Below are 20361 nucleotides of genomic sequence, written 5' to 3'. Positions count from 1 at the left end.
TTAAAAAAAGAAGAAAAGTGGCCGGGCGATGGTGGCACACGCCTTTAATCCCAGCACTCAGGAGGCAGAGGCAGGCGGATCTCTGTGAGTTCGAGGCCAGCCTGGTCTCCAAAGCGAGTTCCAGGAAAGGCGCAAAGCTACACAGAGAAACCCTGTCTCGAAAAAACCAAAAAAAAAAAAAAGGAGAAGGAAAAGGAGAAGGAGAAGGAGAAGGAGAAGAAAAGAAATATGAGGGAGAAAAGATAAGAGTAGTGGAGAAAATAATCACAATGCATTATATATGTGTATGAAACTGCCAAAGAACCAAATTAGTAAAAAGGTATCCAAAAACTTTGTTTACATGTACATCTCTACATAGCACTAAACATTAAAAGGAGTCCTTTTTCCTCCTCACCTTACCCAACTCATCCCCCAGCCATGCTCAGGAAGCACTTAGGCAGCTTTGAGTTCTGAGGTCCAAGTTAGTATTGTTGTCACCTCCTAGGCCTCATCCAACACAGTCAGATGACCTCTGAAATAAGAACCTAGAGATGGCCAACAGGATATGCCTGGAGGTGGAGAAGTCAATCTGCTGGAAGAAGCACCACTGATGGCTGTCATTGGTAGAAATGCCTTCAATGAAGGCCCTGAAAGCCCAAAGTACAATTAATCACTGGCATTGATATTATAATGAACTTTCATGAAACCAGTTTCACAAAAGAAGCCTGGGGGGGGGGGGGGGCACACCTTTGATCCCAGCATTCCAAAGACAGAGGCGGGCAGATCTCTGTGAGTTCGAGGCCAGCCTGGGCTACAGAGTGAATTCTAGGACAGGCTCCAAAGCTACATAGAGAAACCCTATCTAGGAAAAAAAAAAAAAAAAAAAAAAAAAAAAAAAAGAAGAAGAAGAAGAAGCCTATGAGATATTAATCAAATATTACATGAAGCCAATCAATGACAAACTTGAGCAACAGAGACAAGAAAAAGCAAACTCCTTCTGCCAGGAATTGCAGAACAAAATCAAGTACATGTCTACTAATCTCAAAAGTTACCAGTTCTTTGTTGGTGAAAACACAAATCCATTTAAATGGATCTGCTGGGCTACCAGGAGGCACCCTCATATGCGATTTCCTTTGAGGATGGCTTAAAAATGAAAAAACATTAACAAATTTTACAATCACAATCTATCACTTGTTATCCAAAGTGGCTTATCAATTTCACACAATATCAGGACTGAAGACTCATGTGAACTAACATCATCTTGGTCTCTGCACTTACTCTAACTTTGTATATCTGGAATAGAGGGATTGTTTTTAAGAAAACAAAAGGTTGCCAGATGGCAGTGGTGCACACCTTTGATGCCAGCACTTGGGAGGCAAAGGCAGATGAACCTCTGAGTTCCAGGCTGGCCTGGTCTACAGGACAGCCAGGGCTACACAGAGAAACCCTGTCTCGAAAAACCAAAAAAGTCATAGTAGTTTCTAAACAATAACAAATTGTAATCAAACATGCATACAAAGTAGAGAAGAGGAAGGTGGAGACAGACTCATAAATGTTGTCCTTTCTTTAATCTATATTATTTTCTCTTTTTGACTCATGAACTATTGATGATGAAAGAATTTTATAGGCCACTAATATCACTTAGATATAATATTCTTGATTTAGAAAAGAAGGAACTCAAAATATTATAAATCATCTAATTCATGTTTGTCTGATACACCCTTATATTTCTGTCTTCCTCTTCATTTTATTCACTGATCCTCTACACAAACAGAAAATATGTCTTCTATATCTGAGAGTCATTCAAAATTTTCATTTGTTATCCTATGGTACTATTGATCATTAATTAAAACTTAACACAATACAAAATTTCAGATAAGATCTAATAAAATGAATATGGCCACCCCTTATAAAATAGGTAAAGGCATAGTGTTCTATTGCTGTGAAGGGACACCATGACCATGGCAACTCTTATAAAGAAAAAGCATTTAACTGAGGTGGCTTACATTTTCAGAGATTTAGTACATTATCATCATTGTGTGACATGGCGGAATGCAGGCAGACATGATGCTGGAGAAGGAGCTGAGAATTCTACATCTTGACATGTGTAACAGGAAAGTGGTCTAAGTGTCACACTGAGCCCAGCTTAAGCAAAGGAGACCTCAAAGCCCAAACCCACAAGTGGCACATTTCCTCCAACAAGACAACATCTACTCCAAAAAAGCTACACTTCCTAATAATGCCACTGCCTATGAGCTTATGGGGACCAATTACATTCAAACTACCACAAGTATTATCAAGAGTTGTTTACAAGTAATCATACAGAGAAGTTGCTTACAGTCAAATATGGACAAATTTAGGAGTAAGAAAGCTCTATAATGACCTATGTGATCTTAGGTAAGTTGTTAGAATTCTTTAAGACCACTTTCTGATTTGCAAACTAGCAACACATAATGGTTCCTACTTTATACACTTACTTATAGGATAGCTCAGAGGTTCAGAGCACTTATTGCTCTTGCAGAGGACCTGGGTTTGGTCCCAGTACCCATATGGAGGCTCACAACCATCTGTAATTCGAGATCCAGGGGATCTGGCACCCTCTTCCTGACCTGTGTTGTCACCAGGCACACACATGGTGTACATGCATACATGCAGGAAAAGCACTCATACTCATAAAATAAATAAAATCTAAGGAAAAAATATTAACTATATAATGTTTATTATCTTATATAATAACTACTCTGATATAAATAATGCTGGCTTGTTATTTTTATACACAGAACAAAAAAGAAACTTTTGACCTAAAATTTATTCTGTCTGAATCTCACAGCAGCACTACACCAAGAATTAAGGTCCTGAATTCCACTTACATTGTCTTCCACAAAACCAAAAATGCTCTTAGCTATTTATACCTTGACAACTATTTCCTCTCCCTCCATAATGAACAACTAATAATTTCTCCTTTTTTTCTGAAGTTTTTGTTTTGTTTTGTTTCCTTTGCTTTTCTCTTTTGAGATATGGTCTTGCTATGTGTCCCTTGCTAGTCTAGATCTCACTCAAAATCACACTGTCTCCAAACTTGAAGCAGTTCTCTTGCCTCTGCCTCCTTAGTGCTAGGTTTAAAAAACATCTGCTATGGACAACTGTCCAGTAAAAAGGTACTGTTTTTATCTTTGTCAAAGCAAAAATACCAAAAAGCAGAAAATTTGCTAAGGTTTAAAAAAAAAAAAAAAAAACCTCAATGGAACAAAGCCCAAAATCTAATGAAATCCATACCCAAAAGGGAAATTGACAGGTAAAACCTATTTCACCTATCAAAACTAATGACAATGTTGACAAGAAATATATGTGTCAGAAATTTAAAAGAAAACTAAGATGCCTAGAGTCAACGAAAACTAAGTTGTTAGAACCCAAGTAAGTTTCTTCAGAATCACTTTCTTATTAGCAACATGTTCTGGTTACTTTTCTGTGGCCAAAAGCGATGTGGAGAAAAAAGAAATTTATTGCATCTTAGAAGTCACAATTCATTCATGGAGGGAAGCCCAGACAGGAAATCAAGAGAGGATCCTAAGCCAGAAACCATGGAGGAAAGTTGCCTACTGGCTTGCTCTTTCACTTATGCTCAACCAGCTTTCTTACACAACCCAGGACCACATGCACAATGGCTTGCACTGCCCACAGTGGGCTGGGCTCTCCCACATCAATCATTAATCAAATGGCCCACAGACAAGCCACAGGCCAATTTCATGGAGGTAATTCCTCAATTAGAGGTTCTCTCTTCTCAAATGACTAGTTTGTGTCTAAATGAAAACTAACCAGTATTAGCAAATAAGTGAACCTAAGATTTTAAATAATAATGATATCTAATTCTATTTTTCCATTAGCCTTGCTAGGAAGCTAATGTTAGCCTTAGTTATTGTTAAAGTAGACTCTCAATATGAAGGTGGATTGCTTCTCAGCCTTTTAGCTACGTATCAAGGGTAGTGTTAAGGGGATATGGCAGTGTAAAAGGTTGGAGAAAGTAAGACATTTGACTAAATTACTCTTCACTGTGACTTGATAATGTTTCTTTGTAATAGATCAGAAGCAAAGGAAAACATGATTCCAAACATGACTAGTGATAGTGGAACAAAGATAAAACAAGGATTTAAAATGATAGACTATATATCTTTTCATGAGGAAAGATTGATGAAGTCTATGGCAAATAGCTGCTAAGTCACTAAACAACACTAAAGCTGCAGTTCTCAACCTGTGGGTGGCAACCCCTTTGGCAAACCTCTATCTCCAAAAATATTAACGATTCACAACAGAAGCAAAATAAACAGTTATGACATAGAAACAAAAAAAAATGTTATGGTTGAGGGTCAACACAACATGAGGAACTGTATTACAGGGTCACAGCATTTGGAAGGTTGAGAACGACTGCTCTAAAGGAGCCTCAGAAATCATATTGTCTGCCAACATATGTATAGGCCCCATGCAATAGTTAATTTTTCATTGATTTATGAATACACTCTAATCACAGTATACCAAGAAAAATAACCTACTCAATTACAGCGACAAAAAGCATTTAAAGTACCATGGAGCCAAGAGTCATGGTATACACCTGTAATCACAATACACAAGAGGCTGGGGCAGAAAAAAGGTTAAAGACTCTGAAACCAGTCCAGGCTACACAGTAAGATGCTGTCTTGAAATACAACACACATACATCTAGTAACCATTCTCAGAACCATTTACACTTTTTCAAAGTTCTTAATAAATTCATCTTAAAGTATAGAATAAACACTCTACAACATGGCTTATTAAAAGTTGGGGTTAAGCCGGGCGGTGGTGGCGCATGCCTTTAATCCCAGCACTCAGGAGGCAGAGCCAGGCAGATCTCTGTGAGTTCGAGGCCAGCCTGTGCTACCAAGTGAGTTCCAGGAAAGGCGCAAAGCTACACAGAGAAACCCTATCTCGAAAAACCAAAAAAAAAAAAAAAAAGTTGGGGTTATATGCCTCTTAAACCTTAAAACTGAAAACCACTGGTCTGAATTTTTTACAAAACTGTTGAGCCAAGTGATGATGGCACATGAATTTAATCCCAGCACTTGAGAGGCAGAGGCAGGTGGGTCTCTATGTTCAAGGCCAGTCTGGTCTACAAAGTGAGTTCCAGGACAGCCAGAGCTACACAGAGAAACCCTGTCTCAGGGAAAAAAAAAAAAATGTTTGCTGCTTGTATAATGTGTAAAAATAAGTCTGTTTGCCCCAGTGAGAACCCATTAACTGTGGTATAGTAGAAGCCAGAAGCCTCAAGCCAAACCAATGACTCGTGGCAATGAACACTTGCAAGTAAAGATGAGTGGACTAAAGGGTAAACTGTGTGACTCATTGGGTCACACTACAGCTTCCACGACAAGATTGCTTTTTTTTTCTTTTTGTTTGTCTGTTCGTTTCTTTGTTTTGTTTGGGGTTTTTTGTTTGTTTGTTTGCTTTTCTTCTAAATTTGGTGTTGTTTTGGAGAAGAAGATGGCAAGGGCTAAGAGCAGACTCAAGGGGACAGGGAGTAAGTGGGATTGGGATACATGATATGAAATCCACAAAGTATCAATAAAAGCCAGGCAGTGGTGGTGCACACTTCTAATCTCAGCACTCAGGAGGCAGAGGCAGGTGGGTCTCTGTGAGTTCAAGGCCAGCCTAGGCTACAGAGCAAGTTCCAGGACAGCCAGGGCTGTTACACAGAGACCTGTCTTGAAGAGAAAGAGAGATCAATAAAAGTTTTAAAAAGTATGTTTGTATAATGTGCAAAAATAAGTCTGAATTGAAGGTATGACAGACATCGAGAAATTTTTCACTGATACATTAATGAATTCTACACTTGTCCTATAAAATGTGTTTCTTCCCCAGGAATTTGGAATACAAAAAACTCTATTTGGGTTTTACCTTACTTTCGTTATAACAGTTTTCAAGGAGCCAAACTGCATGCACATTTTCAGTCATTCACCAAGCAGCCCATATTTTCACCACAAATTCCAACAACTAATATCATGTGAACAACCTTAGAACTGAGCACCATTTAAATTAAGGATATCAACATCACATTTTATTTTTTAAAAAAAATGATAGAAAATTTGAAGGAATTTTAAGAATCTAAATTGGTTAAAACCTACTATGTGTAGATGTAACCGTCTTGTTAAGTAAGAAACACAGAGCGCTAAAAACCTTACCCTTGAGGAGGACAGCAGCAGCAGTGAAGGGTAAGGTTTTTAGCGCTTAGCTATTGCTCTGACCTCTTGGGCTTTCATCTCTGCATTGGCTCTGTGTTTATTTAACAAGACAGTTACATCTACAACTATATCTCAAAAAGAAAGAAAAAAAAAACTGTGGTGACATAAGCAGCTACTCAATTTATATAAAGTATGGTGGCATGTTGCATCTAAACTCAGCTTTTTTGGGTGTGCTGTCTTGTCTGTCTTGTAGAACAGTTCATGAGACAGCTGCAACTGTCTAAAATGACATAACAAAATAGTTAACATATCAGAAGCTTAAATAAATGAGAAAAACAGTTTAGCAATGACACAATTCTTATTTATTTTGGAACCAAGGCTCATACCCAAAACTCAGTGTTTTACCAATCAAGCAGTTATTTACTATAGCAACTTCATTCCAAGATTTCCAAAAATTTCCACACACTTCAGTGATGAGCTATCAAAGCCTGTGTGTGCTGTTACCTGGGCAACACTAAAGAGGACCTTTACCTTCACAGAACTTGAGGGTCAAAGAGAAGCAACCTTCCTTCAAACTATGCATGTTTTTAGTTAGAAGCAGTAAGTGTGAAATCAGCAGACAGAAAAGCTTGAGACCTGCCCCCAGTGCTTCGGTCTGATAAACAAATAGAACTCACTGCCATGTATCTTCATTTCTAGCCACCCAGTGGCCCTGCATAACAAGGTATACTCCATACAATACTTTAAAACATGGTCAATCATACTAACTGTCAATAATTAATACAGAAATCTTTTGGAGTTAAGAATCAATCCCTCAGGACTGAGAAGATAGTTCAGTGGGCAATATATTTGCTACAAAAACATGAGGTCCCCAGAACCCAAGTACATGTCAAGCACATCTGTAACCCCAGAGGTCAGATATGGAGGCAAGGAATAATCCTTGGAACAATCTGGAAAGCTAGACTAGCACAATCAACAAGTTCTCGGTTCAAGAGACCCTGCCTCAATACATAAGGTGGAAAGCAAGCATCAGGGAAGATACAGGACCTCTGACCTCTATACACACATCCCCACCCATATGAACACATTAAAAGACATATACACACATGGAAACATAGACATGCACATACACAAACACACAAAACACCCTTACTCACTCAATCTCTCCCATCTGGATTTGATATGAAATTCTGTCTTGCTGCCCTAAATTCTAAAGCCAGTAGTTCAAAAACTACCTTTCTGCCTGAACCAGAAACAGCCTCAAAAATGTGAGACCCAGTCATTTAGAAACCACATTTTAGAAGATCTTTGAAAACAAAATTACTTCCTGCTCTGGTATAGTCAATTTGATGCTGTCTACTGAACAAACCAAAATGAAAGAAAAACACTAATATCTTCAAAAAGATTGTGTCTTTCAAACACATTGAAAACCAATGAATGCCAGTTATTGGGTTTTTTTTTTCTCTCTAACACTTCAATTTTTTCTCTTCAACTTTTACTGTAAATATACTTAACCACTCTCAAGGTCACGTTTTAATCAGGAACACAGCATATAAGCATGCTTAATGCTAAGAAGTACTAGATGACTCTAGATATAAAACAAAAGATAAGCCTAAAGCAGAAGAAAAAACACATTCTAGCTCTTAACCATCTGAGGGTCACCTAGCTCTTTCACTACTCTGCCCTGCCCATGCCTCTAAGCCTCTGATCACCCAAGTTCATGGCCCAGTAAGTTTCCCTCCAAACTAGTCATTTTATTTTCACAAGTTCAAAATTCTACCCATTCTTCTAAGCAGTGAAAACGTCCTCTTTCCCTATCCCTACACTATGGTCATTTTCCCATTTCTCTAAACTATTGTATTACTTTCTCTTTACTACCATTACTTTCTGGCTTACATTATACCTGTATTCCCATATTTAATCCCCCACATAAGCATGAAGGCTCCAAGGTCAAGGATCACGCCTTATTCATCTCTATTCAAACTGCTTACTGCTTAACAGAGTCCTGGAGCTGAAATCAATAAATGCTTGGGTTAGGAAAGGACAGAAGCCCACTATTAGCTGATGCATGTCTGTAATCCTCAGACTAGAGAGGTAGAAGTAAAAGCACTGGGAGTTCAAGATCATCTCAAAGGGAATTTGAGGTAACTTTTGGCTATGTGAAAGTCTGCCTTTTTGAGGCAGACAAAAACAGAGGTACTGAGAACCAATCCAGAACCCTGACTTTACCAATAACCACCCATACAATCTTGGGTTTTAGTTTTTTGTTTTGTTTTGTTTTTTTGTTTTGTTTTGTTTTGTTTTGTTTTGTTTTGTTTTTGAAGACAGGGTTTCTCCATGTAGATTTGGTGCCTGTCCTGCATCTCTCTCTGTAGACCAGGCTGGCCTCGAAATCACAAAGATCTGCCTGGTTCTGCCTCCCGAGTGCTGGAATTAAAGGTGTGCGACCGCGCCGCCCGGCAACTTTTTTTTTTATGCTCAACTGCAGATTAGAAAGTATGCTAAACTAGTTTGTATGTCTGTCAGTCCATCCATTTGTTCATTTATTTTGAATGTTAATGGGGTGTTGCTTATTTTAAATGAGGCTGGTAATCCTTACTTGAGTGTAAAATTAATTAGAAAGTTACACTACTGGCATCTTTTCATAAATGACATGAAAAGAATATTTCAAGTGTTTTACAGCCAGTAATGTGCTTTACATTTTACAATTAGCTATGGCAGGGGGTCCAACTTATACTATTTGCTGGTTGTCCCTGGTATAAACAACTCCACTAGGACAAGTCAAGCAAGACTATGACAATATCACTAAACACAAAACTAGGTAAAAAGAGATTAGCACAATTTCTGTTCCAAGTTTCAGGAGCCAATTAGCACAGCCCTGAAAAGATAAGGAGTATTTCACCAAACTGTTCTTTCAAGTATGTGTGTGTCTGTGTGTGTGTGTGTGTGTGTGTGTGTACACACACGCGCGCAGAAGCAAGATATTCAATATTTTATCCCATGGAGTATAGTGAAAACAGTTTAATAAATGCTCAGCATAACAATCCCCAGTATCCTTCATGTATACAAACAATAAATCTTATTCTTAGTTACATGGTCTCTGCATCGCAATTCACAGCTCTCTTCAAAAAGGAAAATAACAGACATCTATTGATATCACTGTAAGACAAATAAGTTATGGGAAGTAGGCATGTGGTTTAGAAATTATCAGCTAAGGTCAAGGTTCTCTGCCTTTGTTCAGATCCATATGCCTGAATGACACAATACACTAACACGGTACTACTACTAACACCAATGACTCCCTTTGCCAAGTGTCCTATATTATGAAAAACAAAAATTTCACATGATTCTGTACTGGTATCAATGCGCCCAACCACTTGAGAAGCTTACAGAGAAAAACCAGTGCAGTTAAAAAAAAAAAATTCATTCCTAATTTTCCCCAAATTTTCAACACAAGCTCACATCTTCCAATGGGACTTCTATTACTAAGATCCTCTATTAGAATTAGCATTTTACTTAATTTACTCTTAAAGACATGTAGTACTTGTTGAGCTTAAAACAAGCAAACGAAATCATAATTCACAAACTACTGTTTAGACTTCATACTCTGAGAAAAGCAAGTTTTGTTGAAATACTTTTCTGACTTTTTACTTAAGCATACTAAACTGGATAAAGAGCAAAGAAGTTTCCTAAATGTATTTTTGGCTGTACTATGTCTATCACAACAACACTGCCAGTAGCCAGATTTTTCATGAGTATTTATAAAAAGTGTGTTTTCTATTTTTAAGACTATTTATAAAATAAGAAGGCTCAAAGTTTCAAGCACATTAATAATCTTAGACCAAATCTAACTATAAATGAACTAAAAATATGCCTACAGGTTTCCTAGGAAAATCCCCCAACACTATATTTTAAAAATCCAAAGATAATCAAAAATGAGTCAGCGTGAGCATGAACTTGCTATATTCAAACAATTGTGACATTTTGTTGGCTGAATAAGAATATGGAAAGTAAATAAAAAACAAAAAAAGAAAATGTTGAGACATAAGTCTGCTTAACTCTATTAACTGTTATTTACTAAGATCCACTAATGTCTGAATACTTACACCCAATTCAAATATTAGTTCCAGAGTCAAAACTAAGCAGTCAAGTCAAAAAAATTAGTATATCAGGCTGGAGAGATGGCTCAGCAGTTCAGAACACTTGTTGTCCTTGTAGAGAATCCAGGTTTGATTCCCAACACCCATGTGGTAGTTCACAACCATCCATAACTACAATTCCCTCTTCTGAACTCCAAGGCACAGGCACACATGTGGTGCACAGACAGACATGTGAGCAAAACACTCATACATATAAAATAAATCTTTTTAAATAAAATTTTAATGAGAATGTCTTCATTACTCAGGTTCAACTGTTTTTCCTGTTTCCATTTGTTGTGGCAAATGACTATAAGATTATCTATGAGCCGGGCGGTGGTGGCGCACGCCTTTAATCCCAGCACTCGGGAGGCAGAGCCAGGCGGATCTCTGTGAGTTCGAGGCCAGCCTGGGCTACCAAGTGAGCTCCAGGAAAGGCGCAAAGCTACGCAGAGAAACCCTGTCTCGAAAAACCAAAAAAAAAAAAAAGATTATCTATGGAGAAATCCCTGGGTTGGTCAGGCACAGTGGTGAAATCCTAGGACTCAAACCCAGACTAGGTTACATAGTAAACTGGGGCCTGCAATGGATTATACAGCAAGACCCTGTCTCAAAATATATATATATGGAAAAAAAAGTCCTATCTTCAGTCTTTGGCTGACAATCATCCTCAAACTCCAAGGCTGATTCATTTATATGAGATAAGAAGTTATACTTTGGGTCTCGTTAATCTCAATGTCTGATGTTTTTCTTGTTTTGGTTTGGTTTTGGCAGTGTATTTTATAGTAAAGTTTAAAATAATGTTTAAAAGATATTATAAACATGCAAAAACTGATTGAAATTTGTAAAATAAGGATGAGGGGCTCTCTGTTTTGGGACTCCCAAAGGCTACAGTATTGACTTCAATCTCCTAACATCCTCATCGCCATACCACTTAAAGAATGGTGGCTGAGGACTAGAAAGTTGGCTCAACAGTTAAGAGCACATGTTGCTCTTACAGAGGTCCCAGCACCTACAGGGTACACACACACACACACACACACACACACACACACACACACAGAGTGTACATACTTGCAGGCAAAGCACTCATACAAAGAAGGAAAGAAAGAAGGAAGGAGAAGGAGGGGAGAAGAAATCTCAAAAGAATTTTCAAAAAGAAAATGGTAGGCTGAAGTCCCAGTTCTACACCTCCTGCACAAGAGATTTTTGATATCTAACTGCTCCTTTCTTCAAAGTCAGTATCTAGAAGGCTATTAATCTCTCCCCATAATATTTGTACTTGGAACAACAGAATTTCCTCTTTTCACTACTCCCCCAGTCTTAGGACTTTCAGCTTCACTACAGTATTTGAGAATTCAAACAAATACATAGCAAATCAAGTTTTCCGGTAAGGCAATGAAAAAAGTTTTCAGAAGTAACAAATTCAGAACTGATGAGCTGGGAGAAATGAAAACTCTTGTTTCTCAAGCTTAATTAATATTTTGTCAGTCAAAGATAAATACAGCTGGGCTTGGTGGTCCATGTCCATAATCCCAACACTTAGGAAGCTGAGAGAGAAGGAGTGCTATGAGTTTAATTAAGGTCATTGTGAGCTACATAGTGAGTTTCAGGCCAGTCAGAGCTACCATATAAGACTGTCTCAAAAAATAAGTAAATAAGGCTGGAGAGACAGCTCAGCAGTTTAAGAGCACTAGCTGATCCTCCAGAGGACCTGGATTCAATTCTAGGACCCACATGGTGGCTAACAATGGTCTGTAACTCCAGTTCCAGGGAATCTGATGCCCTCTCCTGGCCTCCTCTGGCACCAGGCACAGAAGGGGTGCACCGACATACATGGAGACAAAACACTCATACACATAAAATTAAATAATAAATAAATAAACCAACAAAAACTGCCTAACCTCTCAAATAATAAAAAAAAGTTATAAATCATGAAGCAATGATCAAACAACCAAAAATTCTCAGAACAGCACAAGCATCATATACAGAACTTTTCATGAAATGTTTAAAAAGAGAAGGAAAGGAAGTTCACAGGTCTACAGTCCTATCTTTTGCACTTGGTTTGTATTGTTTACTATTCCCCTCGAGAGCTCAACAGTACTGGAACTTACCACCTTGTTTGCAGCTTCCCAGGGCACAAATTAAGCTGCACAATATCTCACAGATAAGCCATGCACAACTACATCTATTTTCTCCCCCAGATGATTTAGTAATATTAGAGTACATCTTGAACTAATTTAGTATGGCATCAATCTAACTCAAAGTCTTAGCCCGCTTCCCAAGCAGTACAGTTTTGTAATAACGTGTACATTACATTCATCTAGCCTTTCTTCTTTGCTGCCTCAGTGTCAGTTTCATAGAGAGCACTCAACAAGACAATTAATCACAAGCCAATTTCCCTTTCTTAGCAGCTTGTGAACTAATATTTTCCACGAGCAAAATCCACTTCCAATGTAACCACAAACTTCATGCCTGGATCTTCTGATCCTAACTACTGGCTATTCTACAGAAGTGCAGCACAATGTCAAATGTAAACACTACTAGCAGAAAAGCCTAAAGGTTTTCATGAAATTGTGTTCCCTGAATTGTAACAATCAACTATCTATCTCTTCTCATACACAAGAAAATTCAAATGCATTAAAATTAATCTAAATCTTCCAGTGACAAAATGCAAGGCTTGACTTTGAAAACAGTTTTCAAACAGCACTAAACATGTCAATCAAATCCTTACCATCAACGAAAGGTTAGCGATTCATTTTATTTGCATAATACCATCAATTCTGAAAAAGGATCGCCTAAATTTGAGTCTTTTTCTGGTATAACTAACTCTGACAAGTCCAAAGAGAATACACAAGCACCTGAAGGAAACTGTCTTGAGATCAGAAACGAACTCTTGTCAGTTCAGCCCCCTGGCTCCATGGCCACCACCCCTGATGGCCAGTGGCCCTTTCCACACGCTGACGCACTGCCAGCCTTGTACCGTTGGCGATCAGAGCAAAGTACTAACCCAGTCTCAGAAACTTTGACTCAGTTTTCAAGACACGGAAGCACCCACAACATGAGCGGGGGTGTGGATGGGTGTCTGTCACGGCCCACCGGTCAACTTTGAAGCAGGGCATTTCTTGCAGGTAGAGATCTGCCCAAAAAACAGTCTATCCAGACAGTAAAACCACAAGCATCGCAGCAGGAACGGAGCAAAGTGCGCGGGGGCGGAGGAAGGGGAAGGACACGGGATCCAACAGACGCTTTCAAGTAGGTAAGAAAATAACCCTGTCCACACGCCCCCCGATCGGGGTTGCTGGACCCGAGAACTCGGCAGCAGCCTCATCCCGGCAGCCGGCGGCGGGGGCGGCGGCAAATGTCAGGAGGGCACAGTGGGAGGGGCGGCCGCCGGAGCCACCACCCCGCCCCAGTGAGGGGCGCCAACCCGCCTCCCGCCCGGCGGCCCCGCGCGACGAGCAGCCACCCGGAGAACCCGGGTGTCCCGGAGGCGGCCGACGGCGCTGAGCCAGCCGGATGCCTTCCGCCCTGGTCCCCCCCAGCATCCCGGTCCAGGGCCGGGCCTCGCACCCGGACCCTCTCTAGACCAGCGCGGAACCCCCAGACCCACCGGACCGCGGCTCCCCGCCGTCAGGCCGCCCTCGGGCCCCTCGAAGCCGCCTTCGCCTCACCTCACGTCTCCGCGGCCGCTGCCGGAACAACAACTCTGTCAGACGTCCGAGTCCCACCCGCCGCCCAGAGCTCTGCGGTCGGGCGGGCCCGTCCCGTTCACTCCGCCGCCGCCGCTGCCGAAGCCCAGGGAGGGCGGAGGGAGCGGGGCGGAGGGAGCGGGCTGAGGAGGGGAGAGGACCGCCCGGCAGGAAGAGGCGAGGGAGGGGGCGGACTGAGGAGGAGGCGGCCGGCGGAGCGCGCGCGCCCGTTCCCCCCCCCCTCGGCGCGGCGTGCGCGCTTCCCGAGGGCGGAGGCGCCTTCTCGGCCGAAGGCGCGGCGCGCACGCGCGTACCCAGCCCCGCCTGACCCGGCTCGGCCCCGAGAGCGCGAGTACAAACCTGACCGAAGGCGAGCAAAAAAAAAAAAAAAAAAGAGCGGAGGCGCGCGAGACCCTCCTGCCGGCGCGCGGGCGCCTGCCAATCAGCCCGAGAGTGACTGAGTTCTAAGATAATTATTCCCTTTTGAGGAGATTCTTTCCTTACAAACCTGTTTTTACATATTTCCATTCTGTTGCAGCCTGTAAGTCACCTCGGAGGACTAACTTCCCCGGGACTCTCACTCTTCGTCCTTTTGAAGGTGTCTCTGTGCCCCGAAGCGCCCCCCTTGATTGGATCCTCCAGACTCAGATGAGCACATGGGAAAGCGCTGAACACTGGGGTGAAGGCAGCAGGGTCTCTCACCTTTTTATGCTTTCAGAGAATAGATTTTGGAGGACAGATAAGCTAGAGAAGTATCTATTTTCTGCCACAAATGTTGTACTGATCTTTGAACTGTGACTATCTTCCTTTCTAGATCAAGCACGCCAGAAATGACCTGTATATTCCCTGAAACTCCTAGGACATTTTTCCTCGGTTTATGGCGCCTAAATATGTAACCTTAACGTGTGAAATATTTTAGAGATTCCAGAAAGACCTACTTCATTCATTTATGTGTCTTTTTACGATGACCTCTACCGGGCTAACAGGAAGTATTCAGTAAATGTTACTGTTTGAGTTAAATGTATCAAGCGATTTGAGCTCTAGAACGGATTCTTGTGTTGAAAATTCTCTTTTGTTATACTTCTCTTGCCCTGTCCTTATTGTCCACGCAGATCCAAAAGCTACCCTGAGAAATGTAACCTTTGTCAAAAAGACTTTCAAACCCAAGTTTCTTTTCTCCTTTTTCTTAATGTTAATGCCTACAGATGCTTTGTCACAGCAATAGTGTTCCAACTAATTTGGGTTTTCCCTCCTGTTGGGTCCTTTCCAGATGTATTTTTGTTAAGTTCTGTACCCTGAGAGCCTTCCTAACCCTGGACCTGACTCAATGACTGCTTTAAGTTTTGATACCTAATAAAGTTAGGATTTAAATAACACAAATCATCTGTTGATTTCCGAGCTTTCAGAGTCTCTTTGTAAATATGCAAGAAGTAGATACTGAGCCAGGCTCTATGAGAAAATCAACACCACGAGAAAGCCATAGTTGTTGCCTTCTGGTATCTTCTAAATGGAGCAAAGTTATTTGACAAAGAGAACAATGAATGCTAGCTCACTTTCTCCTTTTTAATCAGTCCAAGACCTTAGGCAGGCCAAAGCAGGGTGCCACTTCACAATTAAAAGTCTGTCTTCTCACTTCAGTTAAGCTAATCTGGATCATCCTTCACAGGCACACCCAGAGTCTTGTCTCCCAGATAACTCTGTATCCTGTCAAACTGACAATATTACCACTGAAGAAGGCCAGGCACGGCTTGTGTTTGGAGGAGAATGGAAGGAAGTCTTTGTTCACTCCACCTGCCATGATGAGCTGGATATAGGTACTGCAACCACTCTGCTCCTATGAAGGAAACTGGCCTGAAGGTGAAGCTGACACATTGTGAAAGAGTTCGAACTAAGCCTAAAGCCTTCCTCTAGATTTAGTCATTCTTCTGAGTCAAGATGCTTTCTTAGCTATTTTAAATTTTAAAAATGAGTTTAGCTTTTTATTACTTGCAGTCAAGGCTAAATTTTCATTATATATTATTGAAGGGAAAGTTATGTATGATATGACTCTTCCAAGGCTGTTTTTCTCAATGGAATGAATATACTGTATTTGATAGACTTTAGATGGCCTTCAAAGGAAGCTGTCCACGGCCCCAAACCTTTCCCAAACTAGTTTATATAAATGTCTGAGAACACATCACTGCACTTTTAAAAAACTTTATTTAAGTTATGTGCTCTATTTAAATCAACTTGCCCTAATAAAAGCACTTCATGAGCCAGGCGGTGGTAGCACAAGCTTTTGTAACCATGTATGTGTGTTTATATGTGAGACATTTTATATTTGTGTGTGTGTGTGTGTGTTATAATGCTTACGTGTACACTCAGAAGCCAAAAGAGGATGCTGAGCATCTTCTTCTATTGCTCTCTATCTTGTTTCTTTTTCTTTCTTTCTTTCTTCCTTCCTTCCTTTCTTTCTTTCTTCCTTTCTGTTTGTTTTGAGACAGGGTTTCTCCGCGTAGTTTTGGTGCCTGTCCTGGATCTCGCTCTGTAGACCAGGCTGGCCTGAACTCACAGAATCCGCCTGGCTTTGCTCCCAGGTGCTGGAATTAAAAGTGTGTGCCACCACCGCCCAGGTCTACCTTGTTCTTGACAGTCTCTTACTGAACCTATAGCTCTTGATTTTCTTGGCTAGGCTGGCACCAGCAAGCTCCACAAACTTCCCGTCTCCATTTCTTCCAGCACTGGGATTACAGGCATACATGGCCACATTTTTTGTTTTATGCTTTGGTGGGGAGATACTGGAAAGATTAGAAAATGACACAAGTAAGATGAACAGTGATGGCTTTTGCCTTTAATCCCAGCACTTTGGAGGCAGAGGCAGATGAATCTCTGAGTTCAAGGCCAGCCTGGTCTACGAGTAAGTTCCAGATAGCAGGCTCACAGAGAAACCCTGTCTCAGAAAAACAAAAACAAAAAACAGAGAAAAAAAGGAAGAAAAATTACACTGGCTACCTGAAGAAAGGAGAGGTAGCAAAAGATACAATATAGGAAGAAAAACTTTCCTCCTCCATTTACTTTAGAGCTGAAAATCAAAGAAATCTAGACAATCATCAAACTAAAGTTGATATTAAAGTCATCCTTTAAGGCTGAAATAGGAACACATTCAACCAGCCAGTCATGGCTCCTGCCTTAATCCCAGTACTTGGAAGGCAGAGCAGGAAGATCACTACAAATTCACAACCAGCCTGGATACATAGTGAGTTCCAGGACAGCTTGGCTACACTGTAAGAGCCTGTCTTGAAGAAGGGAAGAGAAGGATGAGGAGGAAGACATTGACCACCACCATCAACAATGGCAACCCCAACTTGGGTCAAGCAATATATTTATGAGAATCAGAAAATGTTCTCAGTCATTACGAGACCGGCAGACTGTAAATGTCTCTTTACAATAGTTGACTCACTATTTATAGAATTAGTAAGAAATAAAACTGACACTTACCAACCTGGTAGAGGTGCCCAAAATTCATCTCACTGTCAAGACTCCTTTTCTTTGTCCAGGCAGTGACCCTCTTTAGTGAATAACAAAACTACCTTGGAAGAAAAGGGGGGGGAGGGTAGTATATGTTATTCAGCCCTAAGAGATAGCCAACCTCTGAGACAGTGACTAGGGCTTCTTTGTATCATAAAAATGTTTCCGTATATAAAAAGTAGAGAAAATAGTATGGTAAGTGTTGCAGAATATTTGTACACTGTGTAAAGATGTGTTGCTTGATTGATGTAATAGACTGAATAGCCATTTAGCTAGACAGAGAGATAGGGCAGGACTTCCTGACAGAGAAAGGCAGGGAGACGCCATCGAGACTCAGACAAGTCAGACACCAGAATGGCGAGAGAGGTAAAAGCCATGTGTAGAATGTAATAAAAAATTATGTGTTAATTTAGTTATAAAGCTAGTGACAAGCCTAAGCTAAAGATAGATGGCTTATCTATCTTTGCAGATAGATAAGCAATTCCTTTCAAAAAAATAGATTGTATAAAGTTAAGTTGTATAAAGGGTAGAAAAGGAGATGTTAGGTTTACTTGGATAATGATTTAGATTTTTTTATATATTTTTTTCATTTCTTTTTGCAGATTATAAGGTATAATTGACAATTAGCTATACATTTTGAATGTAAAACTTGACAAATTTTGGCATATATACATATCTAAAACATCACCACAATCAAGACAATAAGCATAGTTACCGTCCCAAAAAGATTATTCCGTTCCTTTTAGCCCTATCTCCACATCCTCAGGAAGCCATTAATCTGCTGTTACTATAGATTAGTTTGCATTTAAAGTCTCTAGGGCTGGGAGCTAACACAGTGTTAGAGCATTTACCTAGCACACACAAAGCCCTTGTTTGAATTCCAGCACCACATAAACCAGGTACAGGTACACCAACATACCCAGGACCTGGATGGAGTTCAAGGCTGGAGATCAGATGATGTAAGAAATTCAGATCATCCTTAGCTACAAAGAGAGTTTGAAATCACCCTGGGGTGAAACCCTATCTCAAAATAAGAAAATTTTCCATAAATGGAATTATAAAAATATTTCTTTATGTTGCTTTTTCTACTCATAATTATTGTGTTTATTGTAATTTAAAATTTACCCATGTTGTTATTTTGTATTTCCTTTTAGTCTCTCCATCTCACAGCATGTGTTTAATCCTATTCAAGGGAGCCATTGATCTTTAGCTTATGCTCAAGTTCCCTGCCATGCTCTGCCTCTGTTCTCTCTTATCTAGAATGTGGAAATAACCCTTTTTTTTTTTCAAGTTTGGCAAAGTATTTTTTCAACTTTTGGGGGTTTTTTGTTTTGTTTGTTTTGTTTTTCAAGACAGGGTTTCTCTGTGTAGCCTGGCTGTTCTGGAACTCACTCTGTAGACCGAGCTGGCTTCAATTCAGAGAGCCACCGCCTCTGCTTCCCAAGTGCTAGGATTAAAGGTGGTGCCACCACCAGCTCTTTGACTTTTAAGTATCCAGCATTTATATAATTTTGGGAAATATAGGTCTTCTATTGTCAGTCTAGTTTAACACACGTGTCTGACTTAGATTAATTTTTTAACAAATTAAATATAATAAAAAAAAAAAACCATCACATCAAAGTTGGACAAGGTAAACCAATAGCAGGAAAGAGCCCCAAGAGAAGGCACAAGAATCAGAGACCCATTCAGCACACACTCAGGAGTCCCAATAAAACTACTAAACAGAAAGCTATAACATATACACAGAAGACCTGTGCAGACCCGTGTAGGTCCGGTGCTTGCTGCCTCAGTCTCTATGACTTCATGGAGCTTGCTTAATTGATTTCGAGGGCCTTGTTCTGGTGTCCTCTATCCTCTCTGACTCTCACACTCTCTCTGCCTCCTCTTCTGCAGGATTCCCTGAGCTCTAAAGGGAGAGATTAGATGAGACATACCATTTAGAGCTATGTGTTCGAAGGTCTCTTTTCTGCATGATGTCTGGCTGTGGGTGTGTCTGTATTTGTTCCCATCTGCTTCAGGAGGAAGCTTCTCTGATGGTGACTGAGGAAGGAACTGATCTATGAGTACAGCAGAATGTCATTAGGGTCATTTTATCAGTACTTTTTTTTCTTTTAGGACCAGTATTATTGGTTTTACCCTAGGTCCCTAGCCTATCTAGTCCTGGGTTCTTGGTCACCCAAGCAGTGTTGGATATGGGTTCCATCTTGTGGAGCGGGCCTTAAGCCAGATCAGACATTGGTTGGCGACTCCACAAGCTTTGGGCCTCCATTGCCCTAGCATATTTGCCGATAGACAGCATTATAGATCAAAGGGTTTGTGGCTGGACTGATGTTTACATTTCTCTGTCAGTAGTCTGCAGAGTACCTTTCTATACAAAGACACTAGAATGTAGGACTGAAGGGAGATGGGTTGAGGGAGGAAACATGGGGGGAGACAGCTGGATTTGAGTCAGTATGGAAACCTAGTGCAATGGGAACTTCTAGAATATATGAAGGCAATGACTCTTCCAGATAATGAGGGAGGTGGAGTTCCAACTGACCATCTCTTGTCACCCGATGAAGCTTCCAGTACCGGGACTGGGTTACATCCAGTTGAGTTGTTGGCCAAAGGGATTCCAAGGAAATCCCCAAACAATCCAGACTGTTCCAAGACTAGAGTTGCTCAACAAACTGACAGCAAGGGCCGATTGCTGAAGACAAATACCCACTCAACTCATTGAAAAGTGGAGAGTTGAGCCGGTGCCCACATAGAAAAGGAATCTTTTCAAACATTTTTTCTTAATTAGCATACTAAGTAATGGGTTTCCTATAGCATACATACTTTGTTGGGTCTTCCTCC

The 20361-nt window shown here is 40.6% G+C and overlaps 1 protein-coding gene across 5 annotated transcripts in view; it reads right to left on the bottom strand.

Moving 5' to 3' along the window:
- The window catches only part of LOC114689985 (rab GTPase-activating protein 1-like), a 65341-nt gene extending 51151 nt beyond the window's left edge, over positions 1 to 14190 (bottom strand). For all 5 annotated transcript variants that reach the window (XR_005093018.1, XM_028864478.2, XM_028864477.2 and 2 more), the window contains exon 1: positions 13999 to 14190. The gene's annotated coding sequence lies outside the window, so the exon portion shown is untranslated. The remainder of the gene's footprint in view (positions 1 to 13998) is intronic.
- Between the last annotated feature and the right edge of the window lie 6171 nt (positions 14191 to 20361).

Source organism: Peromyscus leucopus, chromosome 15 (assembly GCF_004664715.2).
Source record: "Peromyscus leucopus breed LL Stock chromosome 15, UCI_PerLeu_2.1, whole genome shotgun sequence".
Lineage (NCBI taxonomy): Eukaryota > Metazoa > Chordata > Mammalia > Rodentia > Cricetidae > Peromyscus > Peromyscus leucopus.
This window is presented reverse-complemented; position numbering and strand designations above follow the sequence as displayed.